The sequence below is a fragment of the Hyperolius riggenbachi genome, chromosome 10 (assembly GCF_040937935.1).
Source record: "Hyperolius riggenbachi isolate aHypRig1 chromosome 10, aHypRig1.pri, whole genome shotgun sequence".
NCBI classification, from domain to species: domain Eukaryota; kingdom Metazoa; phylum Chordata; class Amphibia; order Anura; family Hyperoliidae; genus Hyperolius; species Hyperolius riggenbachi.
This window is the reverse complement of record NC_090655.1, coordinates 273,243,193-273,269,539: the sequence shown is the minus strand read 5'-3', so window position 1 is coordinate 273,269,539 and position 26,347 is coordinate 273,243,193. Positions and strand designations below refer to the sequence as shown.

General features: G+C 53.8%; 1 pseudogene; it reads left to right on the top strand.

The window, feature by feature from the left end:
• LOC137537207 (uncharacterized) overlaps positions 1-25,850 on the top strand; it is a 76,848-nt pseudogene extending 50,998 nt beyond the window's left edge.
• Positions 25,851-26,347: the final 497 nt, after the last annotated feature.

Here is a 26,347-nt window from a genome sequence, read left to right as displayed (position 1 = left end):
CTGCTGAGTAAAGGTAGCCATACAACAGATGACTCGGTGGCCAACTGACCATCTGATTCAATTATTATGATTGAATCTGATGAAAATGGATACAGGCTGCACAGGGGCGGAGTCACACTCCCATTGTTGAGCAGTGGGTGGTTACAGGCTGCACAGAGGCGGAGTCACACTCCCATTGTTGAGCAGTGGGTGGTTAAAGGCTGCACAGAGGCGGCGTCACTGCCATTGTTGAGCACTGGGTGGTTACAGGCTGCACAGAGGCGGAGTCGCACTCCCATTTTTGAGCAGTGGGTCGGTACAGGCTGCACAGAGGCGGAGTCACACTCCCATTGTTGAGCACTGGGTGGTTACAGGCTGCACAGAGGCGGAGTCACACTCCCATTGTTGAGCAGTGGGTGAGTACAGGCTGCACAGAGACTGGGTCACACTCCCATAGTTGAGCACTGAGTGGTTACAGGCTGCACAGAGGCGGAGTCACACTGCCATTGTTGAGCAGTGGGTGGTTACAGGCTGCACAGAGGCGGAGTCACACTCCCATTGTTGAGCAGTGGGTGGTTACAGGCTGCACAGAGGCAGAGTCACACTCCCATTGTTGAGCAGTGGGCGGTTACTGGCTGCACAGAGGCGGAGTCACACTCCAATTGTTGAGCACTGGGTGGTTACAGGCTGCACAGAGGCGGAGTCACACTCCCATTGTTGAGCAGTGGGTGAGTACAGGCTGCACAGAGACTGGGTCACACTCCCATAGTTGAGCACTGAGTGGTTACAGGCTGCACAGAGGCGGAGTCACACTGCCATTGTTGAGCAGTGGGTGGTTACAGGCTGCTCATAGGCGGAGTCACACTCCCATTGTTGAGCACTAAGTGGTTACAGGCTGCACAGAGGCGGAGTCACACGCCCATTGTTGAGCAGTGGGTGGTTACAGGCTGCACAGAGGCGGGGTCACACTCCCATTGTTGAGCACTGAGTGGTTACAGGCTGCACACAGGCGGAGTCATACTCACATTGTTGAGCAGTGGGTGGTTACAGGCTGCACAGAGGCGGGCTCACACTCCCATTGTTGAGCAGTGTGTGGTTACAGGCTGCACAGGGGCGGAGTCACACTCACATTGTTGAGCAGTGGGTGGTGACAGGCTGCACTGAGGCGGAGTCACACTCCCATTGCTGAGCAGTGGGTGGTTACAGGCTGCACACAGGCGGAGTCACACTCCCATTGTTGAGCAGTGGGTGGTTACAGGCTGCACACAGGCGGAGTCATACTCACATTGTTGAGCAGTGGGTGGTTACAGGCTGCACAGAGGCGGGCTCACACTCCCATTGTTGAGCAGTGTGTGGTTACAGGCTGCACAGAGGCGGAGTCACACTCACATTGTTGAGCAGTGGGTGGTTACATGCTGCACAGAGGCAGAGTCACACTCACATTGTTGAGCAGTGGGTGGTTACATGCTGCACAGAGGCGGAGTCACACTCACATTGTTGAGCAGTGGGTGGTTACAGGCTGCACAGAGGCGGAGTCACACTCACATTGTTGAGCAGTGGGTGGTTACAGGCTGCACAGAGGCGGAGTCACACTCCCATTGTTGAACAATGGGTGGTGACAGGCTGCACAGAGGCAGAGTCACACTCCCATTGTTGAGCAGTGGGTGGTGACAGGCTGCACAGAGGCGGAGTCACACTCACATTGTTGAGCAGTGGGTGGATACATGCTGCACAGAGGCGGAGTCACACTCCCATTGTTGAACAATGGGTGGTGACAGGCTGCACAGAGGCAGAGTCACACTCCCATTGTTGAGCAGTGGGTGGTGACAGGCTGCACTGAGGCGGAGTCATACTCACATTGTTGAGCAGTGGGTGGATACATGCTGCACAGAGGCGGAGTCACACTCACATTGTTGAGCAGTGGGTGGTGACAGGCTGCACTGAGGCGGAGTCACACTCCCATTGCTGAGCAGTGGGTGGTTACAGGCTGCATAGAGGCGGGGTCACACTCCAATTGTTGAGCACTGGGTGGTTACAGGCTGCACATAGGCGGAGTCACACTCCCATTGTTGAGCAGTGGGTGGTGACAGGCTGCACAGAGGCGGAGTCACACTGCTATTGTTGAGCAGTGGATGGTTACAGGCTGCACAGAGGCGGAGTCACACTCCCATTGTTGAGCAGTGGGTGGTTACAGGCTGCACAGAGGCGGAGTCACACTCCCATTGTTGAGCAGTGGATGGATACAGGCTGCACAGAGGCGGAGTCACACTGCCATTGTTGAGCAGTGGATGGTTACAGGCTGCACAGAGGCGGAGTCACACTCCCATTGTTGAGCAGTGGGTGGTTACAGGCTGCACAGAGGCGGAGTCACACTCCCATAGTTGAGCAATGGGTGGTGACAGGCTGCACAGAGGGAGTCACACTCCCATTGTTGAGCAGTGGGTGGTGACAGGCTGCACACAGGCGGAGTCACACTCCCATTGTTGAGCACTGGGTGGTTACAGGCTACACAGAGGCGGGGTCACACTCCCATTGTAGAGCACTGGGTGGTTACAGGCTGCACAGAGGCGGAGTCACACTCCCATTGTTGAGCAGTGGGTTGGTTACAGGCTGCACAGAGGCGTTGTCACACTACCATTGTTGAGCAGTGGGTGGGTACAGGCTGCACAAAGGCGGGGTCACACTCCCATTGTTGAGCAATGGGTGGTGGCAGGCTGCACTGAGGCGGAGTCACACTCCCATTGTTGAGCAGTGGGTGGTTACAGGCTGCACAGAGGCGGAGTCACACTCCTATTGTTGTGCACTAGGTGGTTACAGGCTGCACAGAGGCAGAGTCACACTCCCATTGTTGAGCAATGGGTGGTGACAGGCTGCACTGAGGCGGAGTCACACTCCCATTGTTGAGCAGTGGGTGGTTACAGGCTGCACAGAGGCAGAGTCACACTCCCATTGTTGAGCAGTGGGTGGTTACAGGCTGCACAGAGGCAGAGTCACACTCCCATTATTGAGCAGTGGGTGGTGACAGGCTGCACAGAGACGGAGTCATACTCACATTGTTGAGCAGTGGGTGTTACATGCTGCACAGAGGCAGAGTCACACTCACATTGTTGAGCAGTGGGTGGTGACAGGCTGCACAGAGGCGGAGTCACACTCACATTGTTGAGCAGTGGGTGGTGACAGGCTGCACAGAGGCGGAGTCATACTCACATTGTTGAGCAGTGGGTGGTTACATGCTGCACAGAGGCGGAGTCAAACTCACATTGTTGAGCAGTTGGTGGTTACAGGCTGCACAGAGGCGGAGTCACACTCCCATTGTTGAGCAATGGGTGGTGACAGGCTGCACAGAGGCAGAGTCACACTCCCATTGTTGAGCAGTGGGTGGTGACAGGCTGCACAGAGGCGGAGTCACACTCACATTGTTGAGCAGTGGGTGGTGACAGGCTGCACTGAGGCGGAGTCATACTCACATTGTTGAGCAGTGGGTGGTTACATGCTGCACAGAGGCGGAGTCACACTCCCATTGTTGAGCAATGGGTGGTGACAGGCTGCACTGAGGCGGAGTCACACTCCCATTATTGAGCAGTGGGTGGTGACAGGCTGCACAGAGGCAGAGTCACACTCCCATTGTTGAGCAGTGGGTGGTTACAGGCTGCACACAGGCGGAGTCATACTCACATTGTTAAGCAGTGGGTGTTACAGGCTGCACAGAGGCAGAGTCACACTCCCATTGTTGAGCAGTGGGTGGTTACAGGCTGCACAGAGGCGGAGTCACACTCACATTGTTGAGCAGTGGGTGGTTACATGCTGCACAGAGGCAGAGTCACACTCACATTGTTGAGCAGTGGGTGGTTACATACTGCACAGAGGCGGAGTCACACTCCCATTGTTGAGCAATGGGTGGTGACAGGCTGCACAGAGGCAGAGTCACACTCCCATTGTTGAGCAGTGGGTGGTGACAGGCTGCACAGAGGCGGAGTCACACTCACATTGTTGAGCAGTGGGTGGTGACAGGCTGCACTGAGGCGGAGTCACACTCCCATTGTTGAGCAATGGGTGGTGACAGGCTGCACAGAGGCGGAGTCACACTCCCATTGTTGAGCAGTGGGTGGTGACAGGCTGCACAGAGGCGGAGTCACACTCACATTGTTGAGCAGTGGGTGGTGACAGGCTGCACTGAGGCGGAGTCATACTCACATTGTTGAGCAGTGGGTGGTTACATGCTGCACAGAGGCGGAGTCACACTCCCATTGTTGAGCAGTGGGTGGTTACAGGCTGCACAGAGGCGGAATCACACTTACATTGTTGAGCAGTGGGTGGTGACAGGCTGCACTGAGGCGGAGTCACACTCCCATTGCTGAGCAGTGGGTGGTTACAGGCTGCATAGAGGCGGGGTCACACTCCAATTGTTGAGCACTGGGTGGTTACAGGCTGCACAGAGGCGGAGTCACACTCCCATTGTTGAGCAGTGGGTGGTGACAGGCTGCACAGAGGCGGAGTCACACTGCTATTGTTGAGCAGTGGATGGTTACAGGCTGCACAGAGGCGGAGTCACACTCCCATTGTTGAGCAGTGGGTGGTTACAGGCTGCACAGAGGCGGAGTCACACTCCCATTGTTGAGCAGTGGGTGGTTACAGGCTGCACAGAGGCGGAGTCACACTCACATTGTTGAGCAGTGGGTGGTTACATACTGCACAGAGGCGGAGTCACACTCCCATTGTTGAGCAATGGGTGGTGACAGGCTGCACAGAGGCAGAGTCACACTCCCATTGTTGAGCAGTGGGTGGTGACAGGCTGCACAGAGGCGGAGTCACACTCACATTGTTGAGCAGTGGGTGGTGACAGGCTGCACTGAGGCTGGCTCACACTCCCATTGTTGAGCAATGGGTGGTGACAGGCTGCACAGAGGCAGAGTCACACTCCCATTGTTGAGCAGTGGGTGGTGACAGGCTGCACAGAGGCGGAGTCACACTCACATTGTTGAGCAGTGGGTGGTGACAGGCTGCACTGAGGCGGAGTCATACTCACATTGTTGAGCAGTGGGTGGTTACATGCTGCACAGAGGCGGAGTCACACTCCCATTGTTGAGCAGTGGGTGGTTACAGGCTGCACAGAGGCGGAATCACACTTACATTGTTGAGCAGTGGGTGGTGACAGGCTGCACTGAGGCGGAGTCACACTCCCATTGCTGAGCAGTGGGTGGTTACAGGCTGCATAGAGGCGGGGTCACACTCCAATTGTTGAGCACTGGGTGGTTACAGGCTGCACAGAGGCGGAGTCACACTCCCATTGTTGAGCAGTGGGTGGTGACAGGCTGCACAGAGGCGGAGTCACACTGCTATTGTTGAGCAGTGGATGGTTACAGGCTGCACAGAGGCGGAGTCACACTCCCATTGTTGAGCAGTGGGTGGTTACAGGCTGCACAGAGGCGGAGTCACACTGCCATTGTTGAGCAGTGGGTGGTTACAGGCTGCACAGAGGCGGAGTCACACTCCCATTGTTGAGCACTGGGTGGTTACAGGCTACACAGAGGCGGGGTCACACTCCCATTGTTGAGCACTGGGTGGTTACAGGCTGCACAGAGGCGGAGTCACGCTCCCATTGTTGAGCAGTGGGTTTGTTACAGGCTGCACAGAGGCGGGGTCACACTCCCATTGTTGAGCAATGGGTGGTGGCAGGCTGCACTGAGGCGGAGTCACACTCCCATTGTTGAGCAGTGGGTGGTTACAGGCTGCACAGAGGCAGAGTCACACTCCCATTGTTGAGCAGTGGGTGGTGACAGGCTGCACTGAGGCGGAGTCATACTCACATTGTTGAGCAGTGGGTGAATACATGCTGCACAGAGGTGGAGTCACACTCCCATTGTTGAGCAGTGGGTGGTTACATGCTGCACAGAGGCAGAGTCAAACTCACATTGTTGAGCAGTGGGTGGTTACAGGCTGTACAGAGGCAGAGTCACACTCCCATTGTTGAGCAGTGGGTGGTGACAGGCTGCACAGAGGCGGAGTCACCCTCACATTGTTGAGCAGTGGGTGGTGACAGGCTGCACTAAGGCTGAGTCATACTCACATTGTTGAGCAGTGGGTGGTTACATGCTGCACAGAGGCGCAGTCACACTCCCATTGTTGAGCAGTGGGTGGTTACAGGCTGCACAGAGGCGGAGTCACACTCACATTGTTGAGCAGTGGGTGGTGACAGGCTGCACTGAGGCGGAGTCACACTCCCATTGCAGAGCAGTGGGTGGTTACAGGCTGCATAGAGGCGGGGTCACACTCCAATTGTTGAGCACTGGGTGGTTACAGGCTGCACAGAGGCGGAGTCACACTCCCATTGTTGAGCAATGGGTGGTTACAGGCTGCACATAGGCGGAGTCACACTCCCATTGTTGAGCAGTGGGTTGTGACAGGCTGCACAGAGGCGGAGTCACACTGCTATTGTTGAGCAGTGGATGGTTACAGGCTGCACAGAGGCGGAGTCACACTCCCATTGTTGAGCAGTGGGTGGTTACAGGCTGCACAGAGGCGGAGTCACACTCCCATTGTTGAGCAGTGGATGGATACAGGCTGCACAGAGGCGGAGTCACACTGCCATTGTTGAGCAGTGGATGGTTACAGGCTGCACAGAGGCGGGGTCACACTACCATTGTTGAGCAGTGGGTGGGTACAGGCTGCACAGAGGCGGGGTCACACTCCCATTGTTGAGCAATGGGTGGTGGCAGGCTGCACTGAGGCGGAGTCACACTCCCATTGTTGAGCAGTGGGTGGTTACAGGCTGCACAGAGGCAGAGTCACACTCCCATTATTGAGCAGTGGGTGGTGACAGGCTGCACAGAGGCGGAGTCACACTCCCATTGTTGAGCAATGGGTGGTTACAGGCTGCACAGAGGCAGAGTCACACTCCCATTGTTGAGCAGTGGGTGGTTACAGGCTGCACAGAGGCAGAGTCACACTCCCATTGTTGAGCAGTGGGTGGTTACAGGCTGCACAGAGGCGGAGTCACACTCCCATTGTTGAGCAATGGGTGGTGACAGGCTGCACAGAGGCGGAGTCCCACTGCCATTGTTGAGCAGTGGGTGGTTACAGGCTGCACAGAGGCGGAGTCACACTCCCATTGTTGAGCAATGGGTGGTGACAGGCTGCACAGAGGCAGAGTCACACTCCCATTGTTGAGCAGTGGGTGGTAACAGGCAGCACAGAGGCGGAGTCACACTCCCATTGTTGAGAAGTGGGTGGTTACAGGCTGCACAGAGGCAGAGTCACACTCCCATTATTGAGCAGTGGGTGGTGACAGGCTGCACAGAGGCAGAGTCACACTCCCATTGTTGAGCAGTGGGTGGTTACAGGCTGCACACAGGCGGAGTCATACTCACATTGTTAAGCAGTGGGTGTTACAGGCTGCACAGAGGCAGAGTCACACTCCCATTGTTGAGCAGTGGGTGGTTACAGGCTGCACAGAGGCGGAGTCACACTCACATTGTTGAGCAGTGGGTGGTTACATGCTGCACAGAGGCAGAGTCACACTCACATTGTTGAGCAGTGGGTGGTTACATACTGCACAGAGGCGGAGTCAAACTCACATTGTTGAGCAGTGGGTGGTTACAGGCTGCACAGAGGCGGAGTCACACTCCCATTGTTGAGCAATGGGTGGTGACAGGCTGCACAGAGGCAGAGTCACACTCCCATTGTTGAGCAGTGGGTGGTGACAGGCTGCACAGAGGCGGAGTCACACTCACATTGTTGAGCAGTGGGTGGTGACAGGCTGCACTGAGGCGGAGTCATACTCACATTGTTGAGCAGTGGGTGGTTACATGCTGCACAGAGGCGGAGTCACACTCCCATTGTTGAGCAGTGGGTGGTTACAGGCTGCACAGAGGCGGAGTCACACTTACATTGTTGAGCAGTGGGTGGTGACAGGCTGCACTGAGGCGGAGTCACACTCCCATTGCTGAGCAGTGGGTGGTTACAGGCTGCATAGAGGCGGGGTCACACTCCAATTGTTGAGCACTGGGTGGTTACAGGCTGCACAGAGGCGGAGTCACACTCCCATTGTTGAGCAGTGGGTGGTGACAGGCTGCACAGAGGCGGAGTCACACTGCTATTGTTGAGCAGTGGATGGTTACAGGCTGCACAGAGGCGGAGTCACACTCCCATTGTTGAGCAGTGGGTGGTTACAGGCTGCACAGAGGCGGAGTCACACTCCCATTGTTAAGCAGTGGGTGGTTACAGGCTGCACAGAGGCGGAGTCACACTCCCATTGTTGAGCACTGGGTGGTTACAGGCTACACAGAGGCGGGGTCACACTCCCATTGTTGAGCAGTGGGTGGGTACAGGCTGCACAGAGGCGGGGTCACACTCCCATTGTTGAGCACTGGGTGGTTACAGGCTGCACAGAGGCGGAGTCACGCTCCCATTGTTGAGCAGTGGGTTTGTTACAGGCTGCACAGAGGCGGGGTCACACTCCCATTGTTGAGCAATGGGTGGTGGCAGGCTGCACTGAGGCGGAGTCACACTCCCATTGTTGAGCAGTGGGTGGTTACAGGCTGCACAGAGGCAGAGTCACACTCCCATTGTTGAGCAGTGGGTGGTGACAGGCTGCACTGAGGCGGAGTCATACTCACATTGTTGAGCAGTGGGTGAATACATGCTGCACAGAGGTGGAGTCACACTCCCATTGTTGAGCTGTGGGTGGTTACAGGCTGCACAGAGGCGGAGTCACACTCACATTGTTAAGCAGTGGGTGGTTACATGCTGCACAGAGGCAGAGTCACACTCGCATTGTTGAGCAGTGGGTGGTTACATACTGCACAGAGGCGGAGTCAAACTCACATTGTTGAGCAGTGGGTGGTTACAGGCTGTACAGAGGCAGAGTCACACTCCCATTGTTGAGCAGTGGGTGGTGACACGCTGCACAGAGGCGGAGTCACCCTCACATTGTTGAGCAGTGGGTGGTGACAGGCTGCACTAAGGCTGAGTCATACTCACATTGTTGAGCAGTGGGTGGTTACATGCTGCACAGAGGCGCAGTCACACTCCCATTGTTGAGCAGTGGGTGGTTACAGGCTGCACAGAGGCGGAGTCACACTCACATTGTTGAGCAGTGGGTGGTGACAGGCTGCACTGAGGCGGAGTCACACTCCCATTGCAGAGCAGTGGGTGGTTACAGGCTGCATAGAGGCGGGGTCACACTCCCATTGTTGAGCAATGGGTGGTTACAGGCTGCACATAGGCGGAGTCACACTCCCATTGTTGAGCAGTGGGTTGTGACAGGCTGCACAGAGGCGGAGTCACACTGCTATTGTTGAGCAGTGGATGGTTACAGGCTGCACAGAGGCGGAGTCACACTCCCATTGTTGAGCAGTGGATGGATACAGGCTGCACAGAGGCGGAGTCACACTGCCATTGTTGAGCAGTGGATGGTTACAGGCTGCACAGAGGCGGGGTCACACTACCATTGTTGAGCAGTGGGTGGGTACAGGCTGCACAGAGGCGGGGTCACACTCCCATTGTTGAGCAATGGGTGGTGGCAGGCTGCACTGAGGCAGAGTCACACTCCCATTGTTGAGCAGTGGGTGGTTACAGGCTGCACAGAGGCAGAGTCACACTCCCATTATTGAGTAGTGGGTGGTGACAGGCTGCACAGAGGCGGAGTCACACTCCCATTGTTGAGCAATGGGTGGTTACAGGCTGCACAGAGGCAGAGTCACACTCCCATTGTTGAGCAGTGGGTGGTTACAGGCTGCACAGAGGCAGAGTCACACTCCCATTGTTGAGCAGTGGGTGGTTACAGGCTGCACAGAGGCGGAGTCACACTCCCATTGTTGAGCAATGGGTGGTGACAGGCTGCACAGAGGCGGAGTCACACTGCCATTGTTGAGCAGTGGGTGGTTACAGGATGCACAGAGGCGGAGTCACACTCCCATTGTTGAGCAATGGGTGGTGACAGGCTGCACAGAGGCGGAGTCACACTCCCATTGTTGAGCAGTGGGTGGTTACAGGCTGCACAGAGGCGGAGTCACACTCCCATTATTGAGCAGTGGGTGGTGACAGGCTGCACAGAGGCGGAGTCACACTCCCATTATTGAGCAGTGGGTGGTGACAGGCTGCACAGAGGCGGAGTCACACTGCTATTGTTGAGCAGTGGATGGTTACAGGCTGCACTGAGGCGGAGTCACACTCCCATTGTTGAGCAGTGAGTGGTTACAGGCTGCACAGAGGCAGAGTCACACTACCATTGTTGAGCAGTGGGATGTAACAGGCTGCACTGAGGCGTAGTCACACTCCCATTGTTGAGCAGTGGGTGGTTACAGGCTGCACAGAGGCGGAGTCACACTCCCATTATTGAGCAGTGGGTGGTGACAGGCTGCACAGAGGCGGAGTCACACTCCCATTGTTGAGCAATGGGTGGTGACAGGCTGCACAGAGGCAGAGTCACACTCCCATTGTTGAGCAGTGGGTGGTAACAGGCAGCACAGAGGCGGAGTCACACTCCCATTGTTGAGAAGTGGGTGGTTACAGGCTGCACAGAGGCAGAGTCACACTCCCATTGTTGAGCAGTCGGTGGTTACAGGCTGCACACAGGGCAGAGTCACACTCCCATTGTTGAGCAGTGGGTGGTTACAGGCTGCACAGAGGCGGAGTCACACTCCCATTGTTGAGCAGTGGGTGGTTACAGGCTGCACAGAGGCGGAGTCACACTCCCATTGTTGAGCAGTGGGTGGTTACAGGCTGCACAGAGGCAGAGTCACACTCCCATTATTGAGCAGTGGGTGGTGACAGGCTGCACAGAGGCGGAGTCACACTCCCATTGTTGAGCAATGGGTGGTTACAGGCTGCACAGAGGCAGAGTCACACTCCCATTGTTGAGCAGTGGGTGGTTACAGGCTGCACAGAGGCAGAGTCACACTCCCATTGTTGAGCAGTGGGTGGTTACAGGCTGCACAGAGGTGGAGTCACACTCCCATTGTTGAGCAATGGGTGGTGACAGGCTGCACAGAGGCGGAGTCACACTGCCATTGTTGAGCAGTGGGTGGTTACAGGCTGTACAGAGGTGGAGTCACACTCCCATTGTTGAGCAATGGATGGTTACAGGCTGCACTGAGGCGGAGTCACACTCCCATTGTTGAGCAGTGGGTGGTTACAGGCTGCACAGAGGCGGAGTCACACTCCTATTGTTGAGCAATGGGTGGTAACAGGCTGCACAGAGGCGGAGTCACACTGCCATTGTTGAGCAGTGGATGGTGACAGGCTGCACAGAGGCGGAGTCACACTCCCATTGTTGAGAAGTGGGTGGTAACAGGCAGCACAGAGGCGGAGTCACACTCCCATTGTTGAGAAGTGGATGGTTACAGGCTGCACAGAGGCTGGCTCACACTCCCATTGTTGAGCAGTGGGTGGTTACAGGCTGCACAGAGGCAGAGTCACACTCCCATTGTTGAGCAGTGGGTGGTTACAGGCTGCACAGAGGCAGAGTCACACTCCCATTGTTGAGCAGTGGGTGGTTACAGGCTGCACAGAGGCGGAGTCACACTCCCATTGTTGAGCAGTGGGTGGTTACAGGCTGCACAGAGGCGGAGTCACACTCCCATTGTTCAGCAGTGGGTGGTTACAGGCTGCACAGAGGCGGAGTCACACTCCCATTGTTGAGCAGTGGGTGGTTACAGGCTGCACAGAGGCAGAGTCACACTCCCATTGTTGAGCAGTGGGTGGTTACAGGCTGCACAGAGGCGGAGTCATACTGCCATTGTTGAGCAGTGGGTGGTGACAGGCTGCACACAGGCGGAGTCACACTCCCATTGTTGTGCAGTGGGTGGTGACAGGCTGCACACAGGTGGAGTCAAACTCCCATTATTGAGCAGTGGGTGGTGACAGGCTGCACAGAGGCGGAGTCACACTCCCATTGTTGAGCAATGGGTGGTGACAGGCTGCACAGAGGCAGAGTACAGAGGCGGAGTCACACTCCCATTGTTGAGCAGTGGGTGGTTACAGGCAGCACAGAGGCGGAGTCACACTCCCATTGTTGAGCAGTGGGTGGTTACAGGCTGCACATAGGCGGAGTCACACTCCCATTGTTGAGCAGTGGGTGGTGACAGGCTGCACAGAGGCGGAGTCACACTGCTATTGTTGAGCAGTGGATGGTTACAGGCTGCACAGAGGCGGAGTCACACTCCCATTGTTGAGCAGTGGGTGGTTACAGGCTGCACAGAGGCGGAGTCACACGCCCATTGTTGAGCAGTGGATGGATACAGGCTGCACAGAGGCGGAGTCACACTGCCATTGTTGAGCAGTGGATGGATACAGGCTGCACAGAGGCGGAGTCACACTCCCATAGTTGAGCAATGGGTGGTGACAGGCTGCACAGAGGGAGAGTCACACTCCCATTGTTGAGCAATGGGTGGTGACAGGCTGCACAGAGGCGGAGTCATACTCCCATTGTTGAGCAGTGGGTAATTACAGGCTGCACAGAGGCGGAGTCACACTCCCATTATTGAGCAGTGGGTGGTGACAGGCTGCACAGAGGCGGAGTCACACTCACATTGTTGAGCAATGGGTGGTGACAGGCTGCACTGAGGCGGGGTCACACTCCTATTGTTGAGCAGTGGATGGTTACAGGATGCACAGAGGCAGAGTCACACTCCCATTGTTGAGCAGTGGGTTGTGACAGGCTGCACAGAGGCGGAGTCACACTGCTATTGTTGAGCAGTGGATGGTTACAGGCTGCACAGAGGCGGAGTCACACTCCCATTGTTGAGCAGTGGGTGGTTACAGGCTGCACAGAGGCGGAGTCACACTCCCATTGTTGAGCAGTGGATGGATACAGGCTGCACAGAGGCGGAGTCACACTGCCATTGTTGAGCAGTGGATGGTTACAGGCTGCACAGAGGCGGAGTCACACTCCCATTGTTGAGCAGTGGGTGGTTACAGGCTGCACAGAGGCGGAGTCACACTCCCATAGTTGAGCAATGGGTGGTGACAGGCTGCACACAGGCGGAGTCACACTCCCATTGTTGAGCACTGGGTGGTTACAGGCTACACAGAGGCGGGGTCACACTCCCATTGTTGAGCAGTGGGTGGGTACAGGCTGCACAGAGGCGGGGTCACACTCCCATTGTTGAGCACTGGGTAGTTACAGGCTGCACAGAGGCGGAGTCCTGCTCCCATTGTTGAGCAGTGGGTTGGTTACAGGCTGCACAGAGGCGGGGTCACACTACCATTGTTGAGCAGTGGGTGGGTACAGGCTGCACAGAGGCGGGGTCACACTCCCATTGTTGAGCAATGGGTGGTGGCAGGCTGCACTGAGGCGGAGTCACACTCCCATTGTTGAGCAGTGGGTGGTTACAGGCTGCACAGAGGCAGAGTCACACTCCCATTATTGAGCAGTGGGTGGTGACAGGCTGCACAGAGGCGGAGTCACACTCCCATTGTTGAGCAATGGGTGGTTACAGGCTGCACAGAGGCAGAGTCACACTCCCATTGTTGAGCAGTGGGTGGTTACAGGCTGCACAGAGGCAGAGTCACACTCCCATTGTTGAGCAGTGGGTGGTTACAGGCTGCAGAGGCGGAGTCACACTGCCATTGTTGAGCAATGGGTGGTGACAGGCTGCACAGAGGCGGAGTCACACTGCCATTGTTGAGCAGTGGGTGGTTACAGGCTGCACAGAGGCGGAGTCACACTCCCATTGTTGAGCAATGGGTGGTGACAGGCTGCACAGAGGCGGAGTCACACTCCCATTGTTGAGCAGTGGGTGGTTACAGGCTGCACAGAGGCGGAGTCACACTCCCATTATTGAGCAGTGGGTGGTGACAGGCTGCACAGAGGCGGAGTCACACTGCTATTGTTGAGCAGTGGATGGTTACAGGCTGCACTGAGGCGGAGTCACACTCCCATTGTTGAGCAGTGAGTGGTTACAGGCTGCACAGAGGCAGAGTCACACTACCATTGTTGAGCAGTGGGATGTAACAGGCTGCACTGAGGCGTAGTCACACTCCCATTGTTGAGCAGTGGGTGGTTACAGGCTGCACAGAGGCGGAGTCACACTCCCATTATTGAGCAGTGGGTGGTGACAGGCTGCACAGAGGCGGAGTCACACTCCCATTGTTGAGCAATGGGTGGTGACAGGCTGCACAGAGGCAGAGTCACACTCCCATTGTTGAGCAGTGGGTGGTAACAGGCAGCACAGAGGCGGAGTCACACTCCCATTGTTGAGAAGTGGGTGGTTACAGGCTGCACAGAGGCAGAGTCACACTCCCATTGTTGAGCAGTGGGTGGTTACAGGCTGCACAGAGGCAGAGTCACACTCCCATTGTTGAGCAGTGGGTGGTTACAGGCTGCACAGAGGCGGAGTCACACTCCCATTGTTGAGCAGTGGGTGGTTACAGGCTGCACAGAGGCGGAGTCACACTCCCATTGTTGAGCAGTGGGTGGTTACAGGCTGCACAGAGGCAGAGTCACACTCCCATTATTGAGCAGTGGGTGGTGACAGGCTGCACAGAGGCGGAGTCACACTCCCATTGTTGAGCAATGGGTGGTTACAGGCTGCACAGAGGCAGAGTCACACTCCCATTGTTGAGCAGTGGGTGGTTACAGGCTGCACAGAGGCAGAGTCACACTCCCATTGTTGAGCAGTGGGTGGTTACAGGCTGCACAGAGGCGGAGTCATACTCCTATTGTTGAGCAATGGGTGGTAACAGGCTGCACAGAGGCGGAGTCACACTGCCATTGTTGAGCAGTGGATGGTGACAGGCTGCACAGAGGCGGAGTCACACTCCCATTGTTGAGAAGTGGGTGGTAACAGGCAGCACAGAGGCGGAGTCACACTCCCATTGTTGAGAAGTGGGTGGTTACAGGCTGCACAGAGGCTGGCTCACACTCCCATTGTTGAGCAGTGGGTGGTTACAGGCTGCACAGAGGCAGAGTCACACTCCCATTGTTGAGCAGTGGGTGGTTACAGGCTGCACAGAGGCAGAGTACAGAGGCGGAGTCACACTCCCATTGTTGAGCAATGGGTGGTGACAGGCTGCACAGAGGCAGAGTACAGAGGCGGAGTCACACTCCCATTGTTGAGCAGTGGGTGGTTACAGGCAGCACAGAGGCGGAGTCACACTCCCATTGTTGAGCCGTGGGTGGTTACAGGCTGCACAGAGGCGGAGTCACACTCCCATTGTTGAGCAATGGGTGGTGACAGGCTGCACTGAGGCGGAGTCACACTCCCATTGTTGAGCAGTGGGTGGTTACAGGCTGCACAGAGGCGGAGTCACACTCCCATTGTTGAGCAATGGGTGGTGACAGGCTGCACAGTGGCTGAGTCACACTCACATTGTTGAGCAGTGGGTGGTTACATGCTGCACAGAGGCGGAGTCACACTCCCATTGTTGAGCAGTGGGTGGTTACAGGCTGCACAGAGGCGGAGTCACACTCCCATTGTTGAGCAGTGGGTGGTTACAGGCTGCATAGAGCCGGGGTCACACTCCAATTGTTGAGTACTGAGTGGTTACAGGCTGCACATAGGCGGAGTCACACTCCCATTGTTGAGCAGTGGGTGGTGACAGGCTGCACAGAGGCGGAGTCACACTGCTATTGTTGTGCAGTGGATGGTTACAGGCTGCACAGAGGCGGAGTCACACTCCCATTGTTGAGCAGTGGGTGGTTACAGGCTGCACAGAGGCGGAGTCACACTCCCATTGTTGAGCAGTGGATGGATACAGGCTGCACAGAGGCGGAGTCACACTGCCATTGTTGAGCAGTGGATGGTGACAGGCTGCACAGAGGCGGAGTCACACTCCCATTGTTGAGCAGTGGGTGGTTACAGGCTGCACAGAGGCGGAGTCACACTCACATTGTTGAGCAGTGGGTGGTGACAGGCTGCACTGAGGCGGAGTCACACTTCCATTGCTGAGCAGTGGGTGGTTACAGGCTGCATAGAGGCGGGGTCACACTCCTATTGTTGAGCAATGGGTGGTAACAGGCTGCACAGAGGCGGAGTCACACTGCCATTGTTGAGCAGTGGATGGTGACAGGCTGCACAGAGGCGGAGTCACACTCCCATTGTTGAGAAGTGGGTGGTAACAGGCAGCACAGAGGCGGAGTCACACTCCCATTGTTGAGAAGTGGGTGGTTACAGGCTGCACAGAGGCTGGCTCACACTCCCATTGTTGAGCAGTGGGTGGTTACAGGCTGCACAGAGGCAGAGTCACACTCCCATTGTTGAGCAGTGGGTGGTTACAGGCTGCACAGAGGCAGAGTACAGAGGCGGAGTCACACTCCCATTGTTGAGCAATGGGTGGTGACAGGCTGCACAGAGGCGGAGTCACACTCCCATTGTTGAGCAGTGGGTGGTTACAGGCTGCACAGAGGCGGAGTCACACTCCCATTGTTGAGCAATGGGTGGTGACAGGCTGCACTGAGGCGGAGTCACACTCCCATTGTTGAGCAGTGGGTGGTTACAGGCTGCACAGAGGCGGAGTCACACTCCCATTGTTGAGCAATGGGTGGTGACAGGCTGCACAGTGGCTGAGTCACACTCACATTGTTGAGCAGTGGGTGGTTACATGCTGCACAGAGGCGGAGTCACACTCCCATTGTTGAGCAGTGGGTGGTTACAGGCTGCACAGAGGCGGAGTCACACTCCCATTGTTGAGCAGTGGGTGGTTACAGGCTGCATTGAGGCGGGGTCACACTCCAATTGTTGAGTACTGGGTGGTTACAGGCTGCACATAGGCGGAGTCACACTCCCATTGTTGAGCAGTGGGTGGTGACAGGCTGCACAGAGGCGGAGTCACACTGCTATTGTTGAGCAGTGGATGGTTACAGGCTGCACAGAGGCGGAGTCACACTCCCATTGTTGAGCAGTGGGTGGTTACAGGCTGCACAGAGGCGGAGTCACACTCCCATTGTTGAGCAGTGGATGGATACAGGCTGCACAGAGGCGGAGTCACACTGCCATTGTTGAGCAGTGGATGGTGACAGGCTGCACAGAGGCGGAGTCACACTCCCATTGTTGAGCAGTGGGTGGTTACAGGCTGCACAGAGGCGGAGTCACACTCACATTGTTGAGCAGTGGGTGGTGACAGGCTGCACTGAGGCGGAGTCACACTTCCATTGCTGAGCAGTGGGTGGTTACAGGCTGCATAGAGGCGGGGTCACACTCCAATTGTTGAGCACTGGGTGGTTACAGGCTGCACATAGGCGGAGTCACACTCCCATTGTTGAGCAGTGGGTGGTGACAGGCTGCACAGAGGCGGAGTCACACTGCTATTGTTGAGCAGTGGATGGTTACAGGCTGCACAGAGGCGGAGTCACACTCCCATTGTTGAGCAGTGGGTGGTTACAGGCTGCACAGAGGCAGAGTCACACGCCCATTGTTGCGCAGTGGATGGATACAGGCTGCACAGAGGCGGAGTCACACTGCCATTGTTGAGCAGTGGATGATGACAGGCTGCACAGAAGCGGAGTCACACTCCCATTGTTGAGCAGTGGGTGGTGACAGGCTGCACAGAGGGAGAGTCACACTCCCATTGTTGAGCAATGGGTGGTGACAGGCTGCACAGAGGGAGAGTCACACTCCCATTGTTGAGCAATGGGTGGTGACAGGCTGCACAGAGGCGGAGTCATACTCCCATTGTTGAGCAGTGGGTGGTTACAGGCTGCACAGAGGCGGAGTCACACTCCCATTATTGAGCAGTGGGTGGTGACAGGCTGCACAGAGGCGGAGTCACACTCACATTGTTGAGCAATGGGTGGTGACAGTCTGCACAGAGGCGCGGTCACACTCCTATTGTTGAGCAGTGGATGGTTACAGGATGCACAGAGGCAGAGTCACACTCCCATTGTTGAGCAGTGGATGGTTACAGGCTGCACAGAGGCAGAGTCACACTCCCATTGTTGAGCAGTGGGTGGTTACAGGCTGCACAGAGGCAGAGTCACACTCCCATTGTTGAGCAGTGGATGGTTACAGGCTGCACAGAGGCGGAGTCACACTCACATTGTTGAGCAGTGGGTGGTTACATACTGCACAGAGGCGGAGTCAAACTCACATTGTTGAGCAATGGGTGGTGACAGGCAGCACAGAGGCGGAGTCACACTCCCATTGTTGAGCAATGGGTGGTGACAGGCTGCACAGAGGCGGAGTCACACTCACATTGTTGAGCAGTGGGTGGTTACATACTGCACAGAGGCGGAGTCAAACTCACATTGTTGAGCAGTGGGTGGTTACAGGCTGCACAGAGGCGGAGTCGCACTCCCATTGTTGAGCAATGGGTGGTGACAGGCTGCACAGAGGCAGAGTCACACTCCCATTGTTGAGCAGTGGGTGGTGACAGGCTGCACAGAGGCGGAGTCACACTCACATTGTCGAGCAGTGGGTGGTGACAGGCTGCACTGAGGCGGAGTCATACTCACATTGTTGAGCAGTGGGTGGTTACATGCTGCACAGAGGCGGAGTCACACTCCCATTGTTGAGCAGTGGGTGGTTACAGGCTGCACAGAGGCGGAGTCACACTCACATTGTTGAGCAGTGGGTGGTGACAGGCTGCACTGAGGCGGAGTCAGACTCCCATTGCTGAGCAGTGGGTGGTTACAGGCTGCATAGAGGCGGGGTCACCCTCCAATTGTTGAGCACTGGGTGGTTACAGGCTGCACAGAGGCGGAGTCACACTCCCATTGTTGAGAAGTGGGTGGTTACAGGCTGCACAGAGGCTGGCTCACACTCCCATTGTTGAGCAGTCGGTGGTTACAGGCTGCACAGAGGCGGAGTCACTCTCCCATTGTTGAGCAGTGTTGGTTACAGGCTGCACAGAGGCGGAGTCACACTGCCATTGTTGAGCAGTGGATGGTGACAGGCTGCACAGAGGCGGAGTCACACTCCCATTGTTGAGCAGTGGGTGGTTACAGGCTGCACAGAGGCGGAGTCACACTCACATTGTTGAGCAGTGGGTGGTTACATACTGCACAGAGGCGGAGTCAAACTCACATTGTTGAGCAGTGGGTGGTTACAGGCTGCACAGAGGCGGAGTCACACTCCCATTGTTGAGCAATGGGTGGTGACAGGCTGCACAGAGGCAGAGTCACACTCCCATTGTTGAGCAGTGGGTGGTTACAGGCTGCACAGAGGCGGAGTCACACTGCCATTGTTGAGCAGTGGGTGGTTACAGGCTGCACAGAGGCGGAGTCACTCTCCCATTGTTGAGCAGTGGGTGGTTACAGGCTGCACAGAGGCGGAGTCACACTCCTATTGTTGAGCAGTGGGTGGTTACAGGCTGCACAGAGGCGGAGTCACACTCCCATTGTTGAGCACTGAGTGGTTACAGGCTGCACAGAGGCGAAGTCACACTCCCATTGTTGAGCAGTGGGTGGTGATAGGCTGCACAGAGGCAGAGTCACACTCCCATTGTTGAGCAGTGGGTGGTTACAGGCTGCACAGAGGCAGAGTCACACTCCCATTGTTGAGCAGTGGGTGGTGACAGGCTGCACAGAGGCGGAGTCACACTCACATTGTCGAGCAGTGGGTGGTGACAGGCTGCACTGAGGCGGAGTCATACTCACATTGTTGAGCAGTGGGTGGTTACATGCTGCACAGAGGCGGAGTCACACTCCCATTGTTGAGCAGTGGGTGGTTACAGGCTGCACAGAGGCGGAGTCACACTCACATTGTTGAGCAGTGGGTGGTGACAGGCTGCACTGAGGCGGAGTCAGACTCCCATTGCTGAGCAGTGGGTGGTTACAGGCTGCATAGAGGCGGGGTCACCCTCCAATTGTTGAGCACTGGGTGGTTACAGGCTGCACAGAGGCGGAGTCACACTCCCATTGTTGAGAAGTGGGTGGTTACAGGCTGCACAGAGGCTGGCTCACACTCCCATTGTTGAGCAGTCGGTGGTTACAGGCTGCACAGAGGCGGAGTCACTCTCCCATTGTTGAGCAGTGTTGGTTACAGGCTGCACAGAGGCGGAGTCACACTGCCATTGTTGAGCAGTGGATGGTGACAGGCTGCACAGAGGCGGAGTCACACTCCCATTGTTGAGCAGTGGGTGGTTACAGGCTGCACAGAGGCGGAGTCACACTCACATTGTTGAGCAGTGGGTGGTTACATACTGCACAGAGGCGGAGTCAAACTCACATTGTTGAGCAGTGGGTGGTTACAGGCTGCACAGAGGCGGAGTCACACTCCCATTGTTGAGCAATGGGTGGTGACAGGCTGCACAGAGGCAGAGTCACACTCCCATTGTTGAGCAGTGGGTGGTTACAGGCTGCACAGAGGCGGAGTCACACTGCCATTGTTGAGCAGTGGGTGGTTACAGGCTGCACAGAGGCGGAGTCACTCTCCCATTGTTGAGCAGTGGGTGGTTACAGGCTGCACAGAGGCGGAGTCACACTCCTATTGTTGAGCAGTGGGTGGTTACAGGCTGCACAGAGGCGGAGTCACACTCCCATTGTTGAGCACTGAGTGGTTACAGGCTGCACAGAGGCGAAGTCACACTCCCATTGTTGAGCAGTGGGTGGTGATAGGCTGCACAGAGGCAGAGTCACACTCCCATTGTTGAGCAGTGGGTGGTTACAGGCTGCACAGAGGCAGAGTCACACTCCCATTGTTGAGCAGTGGGCGGTTACTGGCTGCACAGAGGTGGAGTCACACTCCAATTGTTGAGCACTGGGTGGTTACAGGCTGCACAGAGGCGGAGTCACACTCCCATTGTTGAGCAGTGGGTGAGTACAGGCTGCACAGAGTCTGGGTCACACTCCCATAGTTGAGCACTGAGTGGTTACAGGCTGCACAGAGGCGGAGTCACACTGCCATTGTTGAGCAGTGGGTGGTTACAGGCTGCACAGAGGCGGAGTCACACTGCCATTGTTGAGCAGTGCGTGGTTACAGGCTGCACAGAGGCGGAGTCACACTCCCATTGTTGAGCAGTGGGTGGTTACAGGCTGCACAGAGGCTGGGTCATTTTTAGAGTCACAGCACCAAGGTTTGCTTACTATAGTCATGTGACTTGCCGACTGTAATGAGCACAACCTTCTGCAGTTCTCTGTCAGGCTGATAACTAGTGATGGTCAGTGAGGGCTCTTTCACACTCGGGTGCATTTGGTGAGCGTTTCAGTGTTTTTTGGCTCACTGGTAATCGGTAATGCGCTTTGACAAAAGTACCCCTATGGGATCATCCTCACTGCATCGCTTGTAATGTGCATACATCACAAACATGCCACATGCAGCATTGTGCTCGCAATCAGGATGAGATTCTCGTTCTGTAGAATAGGAATCATGAATTGCAACTGTCAAAAATTACCTAAAATTTCATGATTCACAATCATATTATGTAGGTAGAAAAAAACAGTCTTGTGAAAGTAATACCTTTTAATGGCTAACTGATAGAGTTAAATGATGTAAGCTTTCTGGGATCTAGTCCCCTTCTTCAGACATATTTCCAGATGTAAGCTGAAGTAAAACACAGGGAAATAGCAAACATGAAGATGGCAGTTGTGCTGGTTGCGGTTTAGCAGTTAGATGTCATGTGATCAGCAGGCTGGAGACAGTGAGCTCATGCAAGAACACATGAAATCTAGCTGGTTTCTGAAGATCATGAAGCCAAGTCAATCATGTTACATAAGGAGTCATGAATCCCATTCCACAATTTAACCCTTCTGTTAATGTCTTAAACATCTTCATAAATTAGTACTCAGAAATCTTTCTTGATTGGTCATTTTTGAAGTTACCCTTACGAACAAGTACTTTTAGATCTGTGTCCTGGTTCACAGAAGTGTTGGCCAACCAGTGTGTCCATTTTACCCTCATTCATTTTAAAGCGGTGATGGTTCATTCTTGTGCGTAGTTTTTGTCCTGTTTCTCCTATATAGATTCCTCTTGAGGGGCATTTCATGCAGCGTATCATGTATACAGCATTAGATGACTCACAGGAAAATTGGTCTGGTATTTAATGATATTTCTGTGAGTTTGGTATTTGTATTTGGCTTGTGCACAAGATATAAGGGCAGGTCTCACACCTAGTGTTATTATTATTATTATTATGATTCACAATTGCGATAGCTGGCTGCAATTTACATTTTCCAAATCTAGTGTGAACCAGCCCTGGCAGGCAAATAACTGTGAGATGGTACAAATAGTATCAGTGTTCTCCCTAGAGCCTTTTAACTGGGCGGAGCGCCCGGCTGGTGGTCAGTCCCCGCCCGGCTGCTGTGATCACGAATCATATTTGCCGTCCTCTGAGTCCTCCACACTCATCCAGCACAGTGCGCAGCGGCTGTGGCATTGGAGCTGGCCGCTGTCACTCTGACACAATCTCCGCCCTCCTCCTCAGCTCCTGACATTACAAGCCAGACCGCGGGAGCTTTGAAGGAGAAGCTCAGCACACAGAGAAAGAGCCGAGAGAACGTGGGCTTCCTGTGTTCCCTATGGTGAGTCGCTGATCTGCCTGTCATGCAGAGGACGGGCTCTCCTCCTCCTGTCTTCCCAGCTTGTGCTCCAGCCTCACCTGATCAGAGGTCCGTGTGGAGCAGCGCTCGTTCATGCTAGGGAGAGTAACAGCAGGGCAGATGGTTATCTGATAGCAGTAATGGTCCCCAAGCAATGGAATCCTTCTGGTCAGCTGCTGTCTCTGTGCTAGAGACCGGTATTATTTAGACAACTTTACAGCTACAACTGCTTCCCTTCCCCCACTGCTCTGCCCCAGACGGAGACGTTACATAGTAAGTCTAGCTGTTCTGGAAATCAGTCTGCAGACTTCCTGCAGTGTGCTGTGCACTCACAAACATTTTCATTCCTGCATATGTCTCTCCCTCTACAACATTTCCCTCTGTCTGACACACTTTCTCCCTCTTTTTTTTTTTCTTTCCCCTTTCCCAATCCTTTTCACACAAACTCTCTCTGTCCCTCAAAGACAAATCTATCCCCCTCCCAGACACACCTACTCCTCTTCCCTTCAGTTTGTATTTACTTTTTCTACTCCACCCCCTCTATATACTGCATTTCCTGAATATATGTATGTCTGCTTACCAGTGCTTGACTTTGTTTAAGGGGAGAAGCCACAGCAGAAAACCCAAGCACTTTTATTTTATCTTTGTAGTGCATGCTGTTTAGCAAGACAAACAAGCATGTCTACACTGGGCTTACTACCACTATGTCAGCCAAGACTATTGTGAGACTTTTTGAATGACATAACAGAACAGTCTGTGGGGATGTGTGGTTTTGGGCCTAAATTAGTCACTCAGTCTACAGCCCTGTCTGGTATTATTCCAGCTTTGGCAGCACTCTTATCGGATTGCCCCTCGCAACAGCTACACTCAGTGCAAGATGCCTCGGAATCCATTAGCATCATTTAGTGTAATCCTATACCCCTATCAGCGGTGCCTAACATGATTACCTCACCAACACCCAGCGCGATCCACCTACTCTCCTCCCCAGCGAGCAGCACCCAGCATGATCCTCCCTGTCCATTCTTACCTAATAGTAGCAGACACCATCACCCTCCTTTCCCGACCATCATGACCTTAATATCCCACCCGGCTACATTTTCATGCCACCCGGCTGGAAAAAAATTCTGGGGAGAACACTAGTATATTAATTATATGCAAATGTATGCAGCTGTTGCATTTGGTCCATTGTTAATCTGCATAAACTTTGAATTATCAGCAGCTCACTGACCCTCCCTAATGATAATTGCTCCTCCCCTCAGAATTCTCTAACAGGAAGTGATGATGTTTCTCTATTTGCAGGGCGGAGTCCCGGCATCAGGAACCTCTCAGAGACTCGTCTCTCTGTATCCACAGACTGTACAACGGATGATGATGTCACTGGACAAGAGTCTCCTGCAGATATCCTGGTTACCCCAAATATTCCCCCAGACTCCCCTCACCTGTCTAACCCCGAGGGGCCTCATATCCAGCACAGCTCTCCCCCTCCTGGAGGGTCTTTTTTCTGTTTCATGTGTGGGAAATGTTATGCATGGAAATCACAGCTTGTCAGACATGAGAGATCTCACACTGGTGAGAAACCCTATTCATGTGCTGAGTGTGGGAAATGTTTTCTTCAGAAATCATATCTTGTCAGTCATGAGAGATTTCATTCTGGTGAGAAACCCTATTCATGTGCTGAGTGTGGGAAATGTTTTGTGGGTAAATCAAACCTTGTCATACATGAGAGATCTCACACTGGTGAGAAGCCATATTCTTGTGCTGAGTGTGGGAAATGTTTTATACAGAAATTAGACCTTGTCCGACATGAGAGATCTCACACTGGTGAGCGGCCCTACTCATGTGCTGAGTGTGGGAAAAGTTTTACACAGAAATCAACTCTTGTTAGTCATGAGCGATCTCACACTGGTGAGAAGCCCTATTCATGTGCTGAGTGTGGGAAATGTTTTGCACAGAAATCAACTCTAGTTAGTCATAAGCGATCTCACTCTGGTGAGAGGCCCTTTTCATGTTCTTAGTGTGGGAAATGTTTTGCACAAAAATCAAATCTAGTCAGTCATGAGCGATCTCACACTGGTGAGAGACCCTTTTCATGTGCTGAGTGTGGGAAATGTTTTGGGTGTAAATCAGACCTTGTCAAACATCAGAGATCCCATAGTGGTAAGGTGCCCTATTCATGTGCTGAATTTTAAAAATGTTTTAGGTGTAAATCAAACCTTGTCAATTATGAGAGATCTCACACTGGTGAAAAGTCATATTCATGTGCCGAGTGTGGGAAAAGTTTTACACAGAATTCATTGGGCTTGATTTACTAAGAGGTGCTAACCTACTTAGCACGTCTAAAGTCTTAAGGCGCGCTAATTAGGGTGCTAAGTAGGTTAGCACCGGATTTCTCAATCAGATCGCGCGCAAAGTTTTACGCGCGCAAAGTTCTATGCGCGTGCTAAGTCCCATAGGCTTTAATGGGCACTTCGCGCAGAGCGCGCGCAAAACTTTGCGTGCGGTACTTTGCACACGATCACTACTTCTCACATTTCAACTGAGTTTAGACGTGCTAAGGGCCAGTGCTAAAGTTAGCACCGTTTTGTAAATCAAGCCCATTATGTCTTACACATGAGAAGTCTCACACTGGTGCGAAGCCCTATGCATGTTCTGATTGTGGTAAACGTTTTGGAAGTAAATCAGAAATTGTTAAGCATGAGAGAACTCACACTGGTGAGAAGCCCTATTCATGTGCTGAGTGTGGGAAATGTTTTACACAGAAATCAATTCTTGTTAGGCATGGGCGATCTCACACTGGTGAGAAGCCCTATTCATGTGCTGAGTGTAGGAAAAGTTTTGGGTATAAATCACATCTTCTCAAGCATGAGAGATCTCACACTACTAGCAGGTTACATTCATGTACTGAGTGTGGGAAATGTTTTGTACGGAAAACAAACCTTGTTAAACATGAAAGATCTCAGGTGAGTAGCTCTATTCATGAGACAAGTGTGGGAAATGGTTTTGGTGTAAGCTACTGCTTATCAGACACTTCTCTTCAGTGAGGGAATGTCTTGGCCATAAGTGTTCTGATATACTTTGTTCTATTTTTCTTTTTTTATTGTATTTTTTGAAGCAAATGGAAGCATATTTCCTCACAATCTCTTCATGCTACTTAGTATATTGATTTTTAAAGTGTTAAAGTCCCTGAACTGAGGTGACATGATGAGGTAAGCATGGGTACATATAGGGCTCGATTCACCAAGCGGTGCAAAGTGTTAGCACCGTGGTGAAAAGGCCCTTATCACGCCTAAAGTCACTTTAGGCATGATAAGTAGAAACTCGCGCGAAGTTGCCGCGCGCAACACCCGACGCTTCGCGCGAAGCTCCCATTAAGCCCTATGGGACTTTGCGCGCGCTCTCACGCGCGTACGCGCGAACGCGCTTACGCGCGGTAACTTCGCGCGAAGAGCAGGAAAAATCGGTGATAACTCAGTGGTGAAAAGGTCATCACGCCTAAAGTCTTTTAGGCGTGATAACTGGGTTATCACCGCTTTGTGAATCGAGGCCATAGTATCAAGCCTTGTTAGAACTTGCCTGCATTCACTTTCTATATTTTCCACTGAAAGGGTTAATAAACCAAGAGCTCTATCTATGCAAATGAGGTAGGTTCTGCAGTCACATGCAGCCACGGCTCTCCTGAAGAGTAAATAGAAGCCAAAACATTTTTATATGGCTTATCAAACACTCCTAATAACAAGAGTGCTGGAAAGATACTTATTTGTTTTTGTTGGGAGCTGACTGAGTCACATTTTATGCCACACTGATATGGCTGCTTTGTACAACATAGAGTCAGAATTCAACCCCCTTAAAATAAGAATGTGAGATTCCAGGAAATGTGTGTGTGTGTGTGTGTGTGTGTGTGTGTGTGTGTGTATACAGTATATACTGTATAACATTATTATTTGCCTACTATGA